The 14,474-nt window shown below is 37.6% G+C and overlaps 1 pseudogene; it reads right to left on the reverse strand.

The window, feature by feature from the left end:
* Positions 1–8,782: 8,782 nt before the first annotated feature.
* On the reverse strand, positions 8,783–9,463 carry LOC122468400 (annotated as a pseudogene).
* Positions 9,464–14,474: the final 5,011 nt, after the last annotated feature.

Consider the following 14,474-nt stretch of genomic DNA (forward strand, 5'->3'; position numbering starts at 1 on the left):
TTAGCACTTTCCACAGAAGTAGAACAAACATTCCTAAAATGTGTATGGAACCTCAAAAGAGCTTGAATAGCCAGTGCAACCTTGAGAAAGAACAAAGCTGGAGATATCATAATCTGAGATTTTCAAGATACACTCCAAAGCTATAATAATCAAAACAGCTAGTGCTGGCACAAAAATAGACATACAGATCAATGGAACAGAACAAAGCTCATGAATAAAACTCTGCTTATTTGGTCAATGAATGTACAACAAAGGAATCAAGAATATACAATGGTGAAAAGACAGTCTCCTCAATAAATGGTGCTAGGAAAACTGGGCAGCTATGTGAAGAATGAAACTGGACCACTTTCTAACACCATACACAAAAATAAACTCAAAATGGATTAAAGACCTACATGTGAGACCTGAAACCACATAAAACCCCTAGAAGAAAACTGACAGTAATCATTTTGAGATCAGCCCTAGCATTTTTATAGATATGCCTGCTTAGGCAAGGGAAACAAAAACAAAATAAACTATTGGGACTACCCCAAAATAAAAAGCTTTTTCATAGCAAAGAAAACCATCAATAAAACAAAAAGGTGATCCACTGAATGGGAGAAGATGTCTACAAATGATATATCCAACAAGAGATTAATATCTAAAATATATAAAGATCATATATAACTCCATACTAATAAATAATCCAATTAAAAAATGGGCCAAGGACCTGAATATTTTTTCCAAAGGAGCCATACAGATTTCCAACAGACACATGAAAAGATACTCGACATCATTCATTATGAGGGAAATGCACATCAAAACCACTAGGTATCACCTTATACCTGTCAGAATGGCTAAAATAAAAAAAGATAAGAAATATCAAGTGTTGGTGGAAATGTGGAGAAAAAGAAACCCTCCTGCACTATTGGTGAGAATGTCAATTGGTGAGGCTACTGTGGAAGCAGTATGTTTTCTATCCAAAATAGTATGAGTTGCTCCCCAAAATAAAAATAGAACTATAATACGGTTCAGTAATTCTGCTACTGTGCATTTCCCCAGTAAATAACAATACTAATTGGAAAAGACAAATGCACCACCATGCTTCTAGCAGCATTATGCTCAATAGGCAAGACATGTAAGCAACCCAAGTGTCCATTGATGGATGAGTGGATAAAGAAGTTGGGTTGTCTGTAAATACAACAGCGACTAATCAGCCATTAAAAAGAATGAGATCTTGCCATTTGCAACAGCATGGATGAACCTGGAGGGTATTATGCCAGTGAGACAAAGGGAAATACCACAGGATTTCATTTATATGTGGAATAAAAAAATGAAACAGATGAAAAAACAAAGCAGAAACAGACTCACAGAGAACAAATGATGGTTGCCAGAGAGGAAGGGTATGGGGGAGTGTGCAAAATTGGTAAAGGGGAGTGGGAGATACAGGTTTCCAATTATGGAATAAATAAGTCATGAAAAAAAAAAAGGTACAGCATAGGGCATATAGTTAAGAGTATTGTGATAGCATTGTATGCTGTTAGATGGGAGCTACACTTCTGGCGAGCATAGCAACAATGTGTAGACTTGTAGAATCACCATGTTGTCTGCTTAAAACTAACGTAACCTTATGTCTCAACTCTACTTCAAAACAAAAACAAAACAAAAAACTGGAGGTCCTGGATACAGAGAACAGACTGGTGGTTGCTGGAGGTGGGGATTAGGCAACATGGGTGAAGGGGCTCAAAAGATACATATTTCCAGTTACATAGGAAGTCATGGGGATATAATGCATAGCATGGTGACTACTGTTAATAACATATTGCACGCATGTATTGCATGTTAAAGTAGCTAGGAGAGTAGATCTTCAAAATTCTCATCACAAGAAAAAATTATAACGACGTATGTTGACGGATGTTAATTGGACTTATTGAGGTCCTCATTTTGCAATATATACAAATATCCAATCAGGACATTATGCACTCTATAACTAATATAGTGTAATGTCAGTTATGCTTCAATGAGGGAGAAAAAAAAAAGGAGTATGGGTATGAGGCCAGCCTGGAAATAGAAGAAGGATTTTCAGGCTCAACATTCAGGCCAGGGATTCCTTCTGCAAGTGCAAACCAATCAGGGTACACAAACACAGGTCGGTGAAGGTTGTATAAGCCGATGTTGCCCAGACACAGAGAGGTTAATCTCCAGAGGCCCACGATGGGAAGGAAGGCATAAGCAGAAACCATCCAATAATACAGGCACTACCTAACGTTCAAGCTGAACTTAAAATGGATGACCAGAAATACCGATTTGCAGAATTGTGAGCTGGTACCTCCAAAACAGAAAATGGTTTATTCTTTGCCATTGTTTTAGTCACTTTTCTGAGTGTGTGTGAGAGGGAGTGTGCATGTGACTAAGGGGTATAAGGTGTGCAATGCTTCTAGGACAGCTAGATCTCTGCAGGGACTGCTGTTTGCAGCAGCAGGTGAATTTCTCACTGAACTACTTCCTCCTCTTCCTATTATTGAGAAATATCTTGAATCTCCCTTTTGTGCCTTCACCTGCTTTTTCCTTGTCTGTATCTTTGGTGACAAAGACAGTGATAATTATTTAAATAATAGAACTATTTGTCAAAGGCATTTAGCCATATTATTTTCCTCCTTTAATGAGGTAGGAGTGATATTGGGGAAATTTTACATTTAGTTGGCATAAATGTCCTCAGAAAATGAAAATAAATGCAAAAGATGACATTTTACAAGATTGCTTTCCATTCTTAACATAATGAACAATTCAGTCACTGTTGAATAGCCCAATCTATTTTATTTCTTTGAACAAATTCCATTGTAAGAGCCAACATCATCTATGTGCTTCCAAAGCAGAAAGTAATTATCATTACAATTAACTTTTACAAAGATACACATTTTCCTTATGGCATTGCTTCTCATCTTCACCTTCCTCCTCAATTTGTATTCATATCTTCAAAGTGGCTGTATAAAAAAGATTACCCCTTCCACATTTACTTACGTAGCTGTGTTGAGAAACTCTGTAAAGACGTTAGAATACTGATAACTGTTGCCTGGGACACGAAAGTTACATCTTTGGTGTGAGGTCAAGGTGTATTGTTCAGGTCTTCTAAGAATCTGAAGGCACTCCAGAAATAGACATACTACCTTACACAGACGTGAAGATATTCAAAGGAATTTCTCTTTGGATACTTATGGTAAATATGAGAATTTTAAAGCTGCTTTTCTGACCTTAACTATTCCCTGATTCTTCATAGTCTTTGGAGGAAGCCATGTGCTTTTAACTGTAATTGGATATGCCTTAGAAAAATTAGAAAACAAGTGAGAAGTTGGGCAGATCAGATCTCTTACCTTCATTGTAAAGCTGTGCACTCAGGAGGTGTCTAATCAGAGATATCAATGGCCCTCTGAGATATGCCAGGACGATTGATATCCAAAGGGCTAATGTCAATCAGTAACTGCCATCGTCAAACTGCCCAAGATACACTCCTCCTCCCTGTAGATGCCACAGGGGGAGGAGGCAGGAAAAGCACAAAGGTCTCGTCTTTGTGTGTGGCTACGTGGCCATAGTTTTTACGACTACTTAGTCATGTAAACTCATGTGGGTGATAGTAAGGACCTTTCTTGGAACTTGGTAACTAGAAATAAGAATCATCTCTAAGAATTAAGTTATAAAAACCACCTAAAATCATAAGAGAAAATCAAAGTCACCTTGAAAAGACAAGTTGGCCTCCTGAATAGAGCAAGACAAAAGATGTTAAGGAATCTAAAAAGATTTATTTATTAGAAACGGGGAATAATTAGCATAAAATATAGAAAAGCAAGACCATTCAGCAATCAATGGCAGTATTCCCTCCCTCCAGCCTTGCTGTGGGGAGAAAGCACATTGATAAAAGATTCACCCTGCGTGGTTCTGGTGGGAGGCATCTCTCTATTCTGATGAGGGATCTGTCTAACTATCAGAATGCTGACATAAATATTGCACGGCTGAACTAAAACCCCTTGCCCTAATTCTTATGGTCACAAATCAATTTTATGATTGTAATTTTGTTTTGCAAGAGGTGGTTTTCTTTCAGGGACAGAAGGCCAGCTAGAATTCATGGATGGATAATCTTCCCTTTCAAGCTTAGTGTGATTACATCCCTGACGTAGAAGTCCTTACTTCTACCAAAGTCCCCAGGCAGGCAAAACTATGGTATGAAAATGATGAAATCAATGTAAGTGTCAAATTGGAAGGCTTCTAAATGCCAAGCCAGGCCGCTTCTCTGATGACACCACGACTTCAGCGCACTGAGAGAAGTAGGGAACTTAACTCAAAGTGAAAAGGTATCCCTGTTTTTGAGGCCACACCTGAAATAATGGGCAACACACTGAAAAGTATGAAGAGTGCATAAAAATCGTGGATGCATTCAGAGTAGAGTGACCAGCAAAGTGGTGGAAAGGTTGGAAACCATGTTTTATGAATTGGGGAAAACAGCCTGCAGAAAGGAAGGGGAGGAGAGTAAGGACACAGACACTGCCCTTATGATCTCAAGAGTTATCATATGGAAAAAGGTAGAGCTCTATATTGACACTGGATAAAATACGAACCAAAGAGTGCAAATTATATGGAGAGATTTTTTGGATGATTTTCAAGGAGTCTTTAATATTTGAAGGAGTTGTCTCAAGAGAAAATGAATTTTCTGATTTTGTAGCTATTCTAGCAAAAGCTGTACAATAGTAGCTTGAGAGGGAAATTGAAGAAGAGACACTTGGGAAAAGATACTTTTTTCTAGTCACTTTAAAACCTCATTTTCTAAAAATTTTCACACTTAGAGATATAATTGAAGGTCTGAATGTAAACTATTGAAATATATTTGTAGTGTGGTATATGGGAGAATTCATTTTATTTATAAGGTAATATTTTTAAACCTATTTTCACAGATTTATATTAATCATTATCTTTCCTTCATGACATAGTCACTAAAATATTTCTTTTTAAAAAAATTTTAATGTCTATTTATTTTTGAGATAGAGACAGAATATGAGTGGGGGGACAGAGAGAGAGAGAGAGAGAGAGAGAGGGAGAGGGAGGGGGGGAGGGAGGGAGGGAGGGAGAAAGAGAGAGAGAGAGAGCGAGAGAGAGGGAAAGAGAGAGAGTCCAAATCCAAAGCAGGTCCCAGGCTCTTAGCTGCCAACACAGAGCTACCAGCACAGAGCCTGACACGGGGCTCAAACTCATGAACCGTGAGAACATGACCTAAGCCGAAGTCGGATGCTTAACTGACTGAGCCACCCAGATGCCCCCCAAAATATTTTTTTTTAATTTTGAATAATAAGTACAAGCAAACCATCATTGCAACATCAAAAACCAACAAATATGTAGGAATAAATTTACAGAAAATCATGCAAAAAAACCTCTACAGTGACAGCTATAAATGTTACGGAGGCAAGTTAATGACTATCTGAATACATGGAGGAATATGCCATGTTCATGGATTGGAATATTCAAACTAGTAAATGTGTCAGTTCTCCTTAAAATAATCTGTAGAATCATTCCAATCACAATATAAATTTCAGTATTTCTAAGGTGTGTATTGTGTGTGAGCATGTGTATGTGTATGTGTGTGTTGACAAACTGATTCTACAATTTTTAATGGAAACATACAAAGAAAAAGCCACAATTTTAGAGATAAGTAAAAGGTGAAAATTTTACTTTAAAATATAGCAAAACTATTCTAAAACTATAGTAATTAATACAGTGTGGTTTTGTAACAAGAATAATAGTCAGAAATAGAAATGGACATTGTAGAAATAGTCTCATACGGACCTGTCACTCTGTGACAAGGGTGATATTGCATAATAGTTTGGAAAGAATTGACTTTTCTTTATTTTTTCTTAAATTTTTATTTATTTTTTGAGAGAGACAGAGCATGAGCAGAGGAGGGGCAGAGAGAGAGGGAGACATAGAATCTGAAGCAGACTCCAGGCTCTGAGCTGTCAGCACTGAGCCCAATGCAGGGCTCGAACCCACAAATCCCAAGATCATGATCTGAGTGGAAATCTGACACTTAACGGACTGATCCACACAGGTGCCCCAAGAATTGGCTTTTCAATAATTGTTTCAATTGGAGATCCATATGGGAAAAAATCTCGACACCTGCCTCATACCAGACACCCACCTTGCCAACACACACACACACACACACACACACACACACACACACAGTAGACTCCAGTAAGAACAGGAAAGGAAAAACAGTAGGACGAGACAGAATAACATCAGCATCCTGGGGTAAACAATACCGAGTGCTGGTAAGGCTATGAAGAAGTAAGAACTCTCAGATTCTGGTGGGAATGTAAACATCCACAAGCACCTTGGAAAACTGACCCAACAATTTTACTCCTATGTATATATTCAACAAAAATGCAAGGACATGCACTAGAACATTTATAGCATTACTGTTTGTAATAGCTAAAAACTGAAAATATACTATTATCCATCAACAATAGAACTGATAAATGTATTCTTACATTGACATACATTAATGAGAAAGGACATTCCATAATTATAAGCATCAATATGGGTGCATCTTGCAAATAATGTGGAGTGACAACAGCTTGACAAAATATGTACTGTAGGATATCATTCAAACAATGAAAAAAATAGATCACACTTGTATATGCTATTAAAATTCAGGTGACTGATTATACTTCGTGGAGGTTGGTGAGTGGAAGGGGTTCAAGAGAAATCAAGATAACTGCTTTGGTTTTCTCAATCTGTGTGCTAAGGAATGTTCAATATTTGAACTGTTCACTTATGATAGGTGCACATTTCTGTATGTTTATTATAATCCAATAGTTCAAAACTATAAAAAAGAAAAATACATTTACACAAAAATTTTACATTTACCTACTATTTTCTAACACTATTTTAAATATTATGTTTTAAATTACATTTACATTGACTATGTTTGTTGGGGTATAGACATGCACTTGATTTCCACCTCTGTATAAAAACATGTAAGATCTGAAGAGGTTTTACTTAGTGCAGTATATTAAATTCCACGTATCAAAGTTAAGAAATACATATTCTTCTTATGCACACACGATCATTTAAAAATGTATCCTGCATTAGGCAGAAAGTTATCCTCAACATATTAGAAAGTGAAGGTATCAGTCATCATGGTTTTTTGACAGTAAAGAAATACAGTTATTTTAAAAAACAGCCGAGAAAAAACCTATAAGTATTAAAAATTCAAAAATACATTGCTATATAATTCACAGCTTAAAAAATCATAATAGAAGTTTAAAAGCACTTAGAACTAAAGGGTAATGAACAACCTATGGGTTTCAACTGAAGTGGTGCTTCCATGGAAATTTTCAGCCCTACATATTTTCAGAAAAAGTTATATTTAGAGAAAATTATTTTATACCAAATATTTAGAGAAAGAGACAAGGTTGAAAACTAATGCATAGGATCCATCTGAAGTTTGAAAAACAAAATAAATCCAAAGAGATTAAAAGAAATATATAGTAAAAATCGGAGTGTAAACAAAAGACAAAATAAATGTCCCGTATGGAGGAATAAAAAAATCTAAAAACTTGTCTTATGAAACAATATCAAAAAGGCACACTTTTAGTGGTATACCTAGGAAAATAAAAGATATATAATAATTTTTAAATGATAAATAATAAAAAGGAATTTAAAACACAAGGAAATACTGCTAACAACTATTTGCCAACATTTTAGTCAAATTCAATTAAATGTATAAATTTATGGGGAAAGATAGGATAGTAAAGCATTTTTTAAGTCATATAAAATACTTTACATCTGTGTTCTCTTTCTGAGTAAATACATAACTTTTATTTATTTATTTTAGTTTTTTTTAACGTTTATTTATTTTTGAGAGACACAGAGAAACAGAGTGTGAGTGGGGGAGGGGCAGAGAGCGAGGGAGACAGAATCTGAAGCAGGCTCCGAGCAAGCAGTCAGCACAGAGCCTGATGCAGGGATCGAACCCACAAACTGTGAGATCATGACCTGAGCCGAAGTCGGATGCTCAACCAACTGAGCCACCCAGGCACCCCTCTATATTTACTTTAAATATGCATTCATTAAGATCTCATTTACCTACAGCATCTTTTTTCTGCAATTTGTTTGTCTACCATCAATGAAAAGTGACATTGTCATTAAGAATAGAAATTAAGTTTTTTGATGGATTTGATAGACTACTTCCATCAAACATTTATTTTTCAGCTTTGAGATATAATTGACATATAATATGGTATAAATTTAAAGTGTACATGTTGAGGGCCGCCTGGGTGGCTCAGTTGGTTAAGCATCTGACCTCAGCTCAGGTCATGACTTCATGGTTCGTGGGTTCAAGTCCCGCTTCGGGCTCTGTGCTGACAGCTCAGAGCCTAGAGCCTGCTTCTGATTCTGTGTCTCCCTCTCTCTCGGCTCTGTTACTGTCTCCCCCCATTCATGCTCTGTTACTGTCTCTCAAAAATGAATGTTAAAAAAAGTTTTAGAGTGTACATGTTGATTTCATGCACATATATTACAAAATGATTACCATCATAGCATTAGCTAACACCTCCATCATGTCAAGTAACTACTATTTCTTTTTGCTGTCAGCCATTTATAATCTATTCCCTCAGCAACTTTCAAGTATATAATACAGTACTATTAACTATAATCATCATGCTGTACATTAGATTCCCCCAAGCTTATTTCTTTTTATAACCAGAAGTTTGTACCATTTTAGGAGTTTGGCTTGTGTGTGTCTTTGTGTGTGCATGTGTCAAAAAGAACCTTTATTAGTTATTTATAATCACCTCTTCTGCTTTTCTGTTTTCTTGCCAGATGCCTTGGAACAGGAGCTTTCTGGGCTTGAGATTTCTGACCCTTCCCAGGTTTTGGAGGTGCTGCCTTCTGGCCTGCAGCTTATGGGGGAGAAATCTTCTGGACTGCAGCCTTCTTGCCTGTAGCGGCAAACTTTTTTTTGCTGGAAACTTTGCAGCAACTTCTCCAGCTGCAACCTTAGCAGTGGGTACATTTCTAGGAGAAGATTCCAGGACAGCTGCTTTTGGTAGCTTTCTAACTTCAAGTTTGATTATTCTTTTCCTCCTTTTCTTTGCCTTCATGACTTTATAGTGATCAAAATCTGTCATCTTGGCTTTTCTTTCTCTGGCTTTAATCTTCTTGACCCATCCCATGGCCGCCATTTCCTACTGGTGTCTGCCTTCTGCCAGGCTTGTCCGACGTACTTTGGATGGGCACTGTGTGGGAACTTGAGGATGAAGTCAGTGAGCTCCATGCATTTGAAAGGCATAATATATCTCCTTACCTGAATGCAAGGTCCACCAACCAAAGCCCCCTTCTGGTCAATAACATCTATAATCTGGACCATCCTCCCGGCATGAAGGCCAAAGGAAATGTAGGCCACCTGGTCAACCTCTATAAAACACTTGAACATCATTTGGGTGGCATTGCACAAGAGAGGTTTGCTTTTTTAGATTTCATGTGTAAGTGACATCACACTATATTTGTCTTTCTCTGACATTTCACTTAACATCATGCTCTCAAGTTTCACCATGTTGTTACAAATGACAGGATTTCCTTTTTTCTCATGGCTGAATAACATTCCATTGATCCCATGGGGGCAGGGTTTGTTCAGAATTACCACTTGTGTCTTAACCCCACAACCCCACATATATTGTTTTTGGTGTTCAGATTAAAGCTCTTTATAGGGGTTTACTGGACAGAGGACATTGCTCTGGGGATAGATGGAGGGACCCTGAGCCTGGGTGATGGTGCTCCAGTCCTGGCCATGGGTGAAGTGGGTTAGATCTTCCCACGCCTGTGAGTCCACATATGTACAATGGAATGTTATATATACACACCCATTCCCCACATCTCCATCCATTCGTCTATTGATGGACACTCAGGTTATTTCCATATCTTGGCTATTGTGAATAATACTGCAATGACCATGGGAAAGCAGATATCTCTTCAAGAACCTGTTTTCACTTACTTTGGGTAAGTGCTGAGAAGTAGGATTGCTAAATCATATAGTATTTCTAGTTCTAATTTTTTGAGAAAACTCCATACTGTTGTCTATAGTTGCTGCATCAATTTATATTCCCATAAATAGTGCACAAAGGTTCTCTTTTCTTCACATTCTTGCCAACACTTGTTCTCTCGTCTTTTTGATAACACAATTTTAACAGATGTGATATCTCAGTGTGATTTTTATTTGCATTTTTCTGATGACTAGTAATGTTGTACCTTTTCGTGTACCTGTTGCCCATTTGCAGGTCTTTGGAAAAACGTGTATTGAATTTCTCTGCCTATTTTTTTAATGGTATTTTCTTTGTTGTTGAATTATAGGACTTCTTTATTTATTTGGTATATTAGCCCCTTATCAGATATATGATTTAGAACTTTGTAGGTTCATTTTGTAGACACTTTCATTTGCTGTGCAGAAGCTTTTTCAATTGATATAATCCCACTTATTTATTTTGCTTTTGGGATCATAATAAATCATTACCAAGACCAAGGTCAAGAACCTTTTTCATTAGGTCCTCTAGAAGATATACAGTTTCAGTTTTCATTTTTAGGTCTTCAATCCATCTTGAGTGAATTTTTGTGAGTGATATAAGATAATGGCCCATTTTATTCTTCTGCATGTGGTTATCCAATTTTCTCAACATCATTTATTGAAAAGACTATCTTTTCCTCATTAAGTATTCTTGGCTCCCTTTTCAAAGATTATTTGATCACATATGCAAGGGTTTATTTCTAGCCTCTCAATTCTATTCCATTGGTCTATGTGTCTATCTTTATGATGATACCGTACTGTTTTGATTACCACAGCCTTGTAGTATAGTTTGAAATCAAGAAGTGTTATACCTCTAGCTTTGATCTTCTCTCTAGATTGTTTTGGCTATTTGGGGTCTTTTGTGGTTCCATGAAAAATTTAGGATTGTTTTCCTACTTATACAAAAAATGTCATTGGAATTTTGATAGAGAGTGCACTGAATCCATAAATGGTTTTGTATAGTATGGACATTTGAATGATATTAATTCTTAGAATCCATATCTTTTTACTTGTTTGTCTACTTAACCAAACTTTAGTTAGGTTCCTATGAGCTCTTTTCTCAAGGGAGCCTTGACTTTGGCTTGCCTTTACCAAGAATCCTGCTGAATCAGTTTAGTAAGAATTACCTACCCTTAATATACAGTCAAGTTCATTATCCCCTACTCTTCATATCCTCACCCCCTGCTTTTACTTTTATTTGGAGTTCAATATTTCTACTCCTACTGCAACAGTCTTGAATAAAATCTTCTGTACTGTTAACAAATGTCAGAATAATTTTTAAGAAAACAATAATAAGCCATACAAAATCTTGGTTTTACATCTCTCTGAAGACAGGTTAAGAAACAGTTATCTTTAATGTATGTCACATTCCTTTCTATTTACCAAATGTGAGAGCTCATTTAGCATATTGGTTAAGAAACTTGGTTTAGGTACTGGCTATGTTAACTATATGACCTTGGGCAAATTTTCAAAACTTTGAGAATTTCCCTTGAAAGAAAAAAAAGAAAAGAAAAGAAATATCCTCTTTCCTCAAATTATAGGAGGAGTGAGGGCTTTGGATTGATTACTGGACTTTTTAGTACAAGAAAGCCTTCTACTGGTATAAGTAAAGTGCAATTTTGTTTATCTGTGGTAACTAATTTATTGTTGGAAGGGTTGTACACAAGGAAAATAGGATATTTTTGTTTTTTTTTAAGTTTATTTTCATTTGAGAAAGAGAAAGAGAGCAAGCAGGAGAGGGACAAAGAGAGGGAGACAGAATCCCAGGCAGGCTCCGCACTGCCAGCACAGAGCCTGATGCAGGGTTTGAACCCACAAACCGCAAGATCATGACCTGAGCTTAGGTCAGGAGTCAGATGCTTAACTGACTGAGCCACACAGGTGCCCTGAATATAGGATATTTTTAAATGAACAGAAAATGGCAGACAACATCTATACAAAGGATACAAGAATTTGTAAGATGAGAAATTATTTCAGGTGAAAATTTGTCCTCAAAATCAACCATCATGCAGACAAAAAAAACCTTGACGCAGATATTCAAATACTTAGAATATAAAGAGTTCCTTGGGGTCACTCAAGGCCAGAAAGAATCTGTGTCCCAGGCAGTTAGACTACAAAGACCCCATGTGCAAAGGGATTGAGATAGAGCCCTCACAGGGTATTGCCTCAGCAATGGGGCCAAATTCTATACAGACTGAAGCCTGTTCCAGTCCCAATTAGCACATATTCAAAACAATCTTCCTAAGCATGAATATCCCAAGTAATGACATCAAAGAACAAAGCCCAACTTTATTTAAAGGAACACAAAATGCTCAGCAGTCGACAATTTAAAATACACAGTGCTGGTCTCCTACCTAGAGTTATCAGGTACGCAATGGAACAGAAATGCAATTCACCACTAGCAGGGAAATCAACCAATAGACATCTCCCTCCCCCGCCCCCTAGATGAGGGTAGAATTGGTATAGGACTTAAAAAGAGGCCAGAGAAGCAGACTCGCTATGGTCAAACATAAAAGGAAGTAGCATAAGGAGATAATAGGAAGACACACTTAAATATCAAAGCAGATAATTCCCTTAAAATCAGGAATTTGTTGAGAAGTGACATAGGATAGCTGTTAAAGTCATCAACTCAGGAGCCACAGTGCCAGGTTTCTATTACCAGCTCTGAAATGACACTTGTGGATCCCTGTTCAAGGTAATTAACATGCCATGCCTCAGTTTCCTTCTCTGTAAAATGAGTATAGTAATAACACTTTCCATCAGGCTTGCTATGAGGGTGAAAATAGTTCTTATTTGTCAAGAACAGAGGACTTTGCAGGGCACAAACTTTAATGGCTATAAAAATGTTTATGAAGTAAAATGAAGACAAATAACCTAGCTTTCCTCCCATGAACACCCAGAAAGCAGGCTCCCTCTCAACTCACCTCCACTTTTATTCTTGAGTTTTCTCTGTAGCCAAAGGGCCTGCAGGAGTTCAGAAGAGTCAGGAGGTCCCGGAGTGTTGAAATTTACTCACACTTCTGTGCTTCTAGCAGTCTTTGAAGCTGATGGGAGGTGCGGCCACTCTTAAAGGTAATGGATGTGATTGCTCCTGCGCTATCCCCCACTAGCACTCTCATCAAGCTGGCTCATATTCCTCACCCAGTCTCTGGGAGTCACCCGATTCATAGAGACCTTCCCAAACAGCAACATCTCAAAGAAGTGCCTCCCTGTTATTCTGTCTTCAACCTTCACTAACACTTTCTACAGGTCAATATAACTTAGTAACGTGTAGCTCCCCCACTAGTTTATAAACTCAGCAAAATCATGGAGCTTGCCTACCAGTGAATTCAGCTGTAAAACAGCTTCCCAGCTCTGATTCTACAAAGGAATCAGCTGGAAGGCATTTCAAAGGCCAACCCCAGTGATTCAGATTTAATTATTTTGGGTTGGGTCCCAGGCATTTGTGTTTTGAAAAACTCCTTCCATGATTCCAACATGCAGCCTGGGTTGAGATCTGCTGCCTTAGAGGAACAGTGTGTACTTTGCCATGAGCTCTACCTGACTGCAGGGGCCTCCCCTGTCCATGGCCACCTCACTATGCTCCAGGCAGGTGGAGACTGTTGTCACTGTGAGCCACACCCAGGCTACAGATTAGAACTGCCTGAAGACTGTTTTGACTATCCTGGTACCTGCAGTTTTCCAGAGATTTTCACTTGAGGAAATAGTTTGGGAACCAATCATCAGGAGTACTGAATGTTTCTAATACGTGACCAAAGTGGAGACGCTCCTCTTAAAAAAGGTCTCATGGGCAGGAGACTTTCTTTTGCTTCCTGACAAAAGGATAGTAGTTCTCAAGAATCTCTTGGGGCCTAGGATAAGCGACTGGGGCCTGATCTAAGAAAGCCTTCCTGAGATTTGGGCTCTATTCAAGAGGGGCATGCGGATTTAAAGAAAGTAATTTCACACAATTTCAGGGCTGTTTGTCTTTCTAAAGATGAGGAAATTGAGTATTAAGTTTTAAATCTTAGGGGAAATCTTCTAATTTAGGGGAAACGTTCAATGTTTCTTTGTCAAACAATCTATAAAATCTGTTGGATAAATTTTGAAATGAGAAGGGAAATAGGGTTGAATCTTGGGAGGAAAAGTTTTTGAAGTTGATGGAAGTGTAAAGTGATACTGGATGTTCTTGTGTGAAGGAAATTCACAGGTCAAAAATATGGGTGACTGCAAGGGTTGGTGGTAATTTCTGATGTGCCAAGGAAGTGACTAAGAAGTATTTTATTTTCCAAGGTGAAAATGGAGTCTTTCCAGCTTTCTGAGTGACAAAAGAAAAAATAAAGACAATTAAGTGTTATGAAATAAGAGAGACTGAGCAAGGAGAAATGTTGGAGAGAAATTATGGAAGTTT

Source organism: Prionailurus bengalensis, chromosome B1, assembly GCF_016509475.1.
Source record: "Prionailurus bengalensis isolate Pbe53 chromosome B1, Fcat_Pben_1.1_paternal_pri, whole genome shotgun sequence".
NCBI lineage: Eukaryota > Metazoa > Chordata > Mammalia > Carnivora > Felidae > Prionailurus > Prionailurus bengalensis.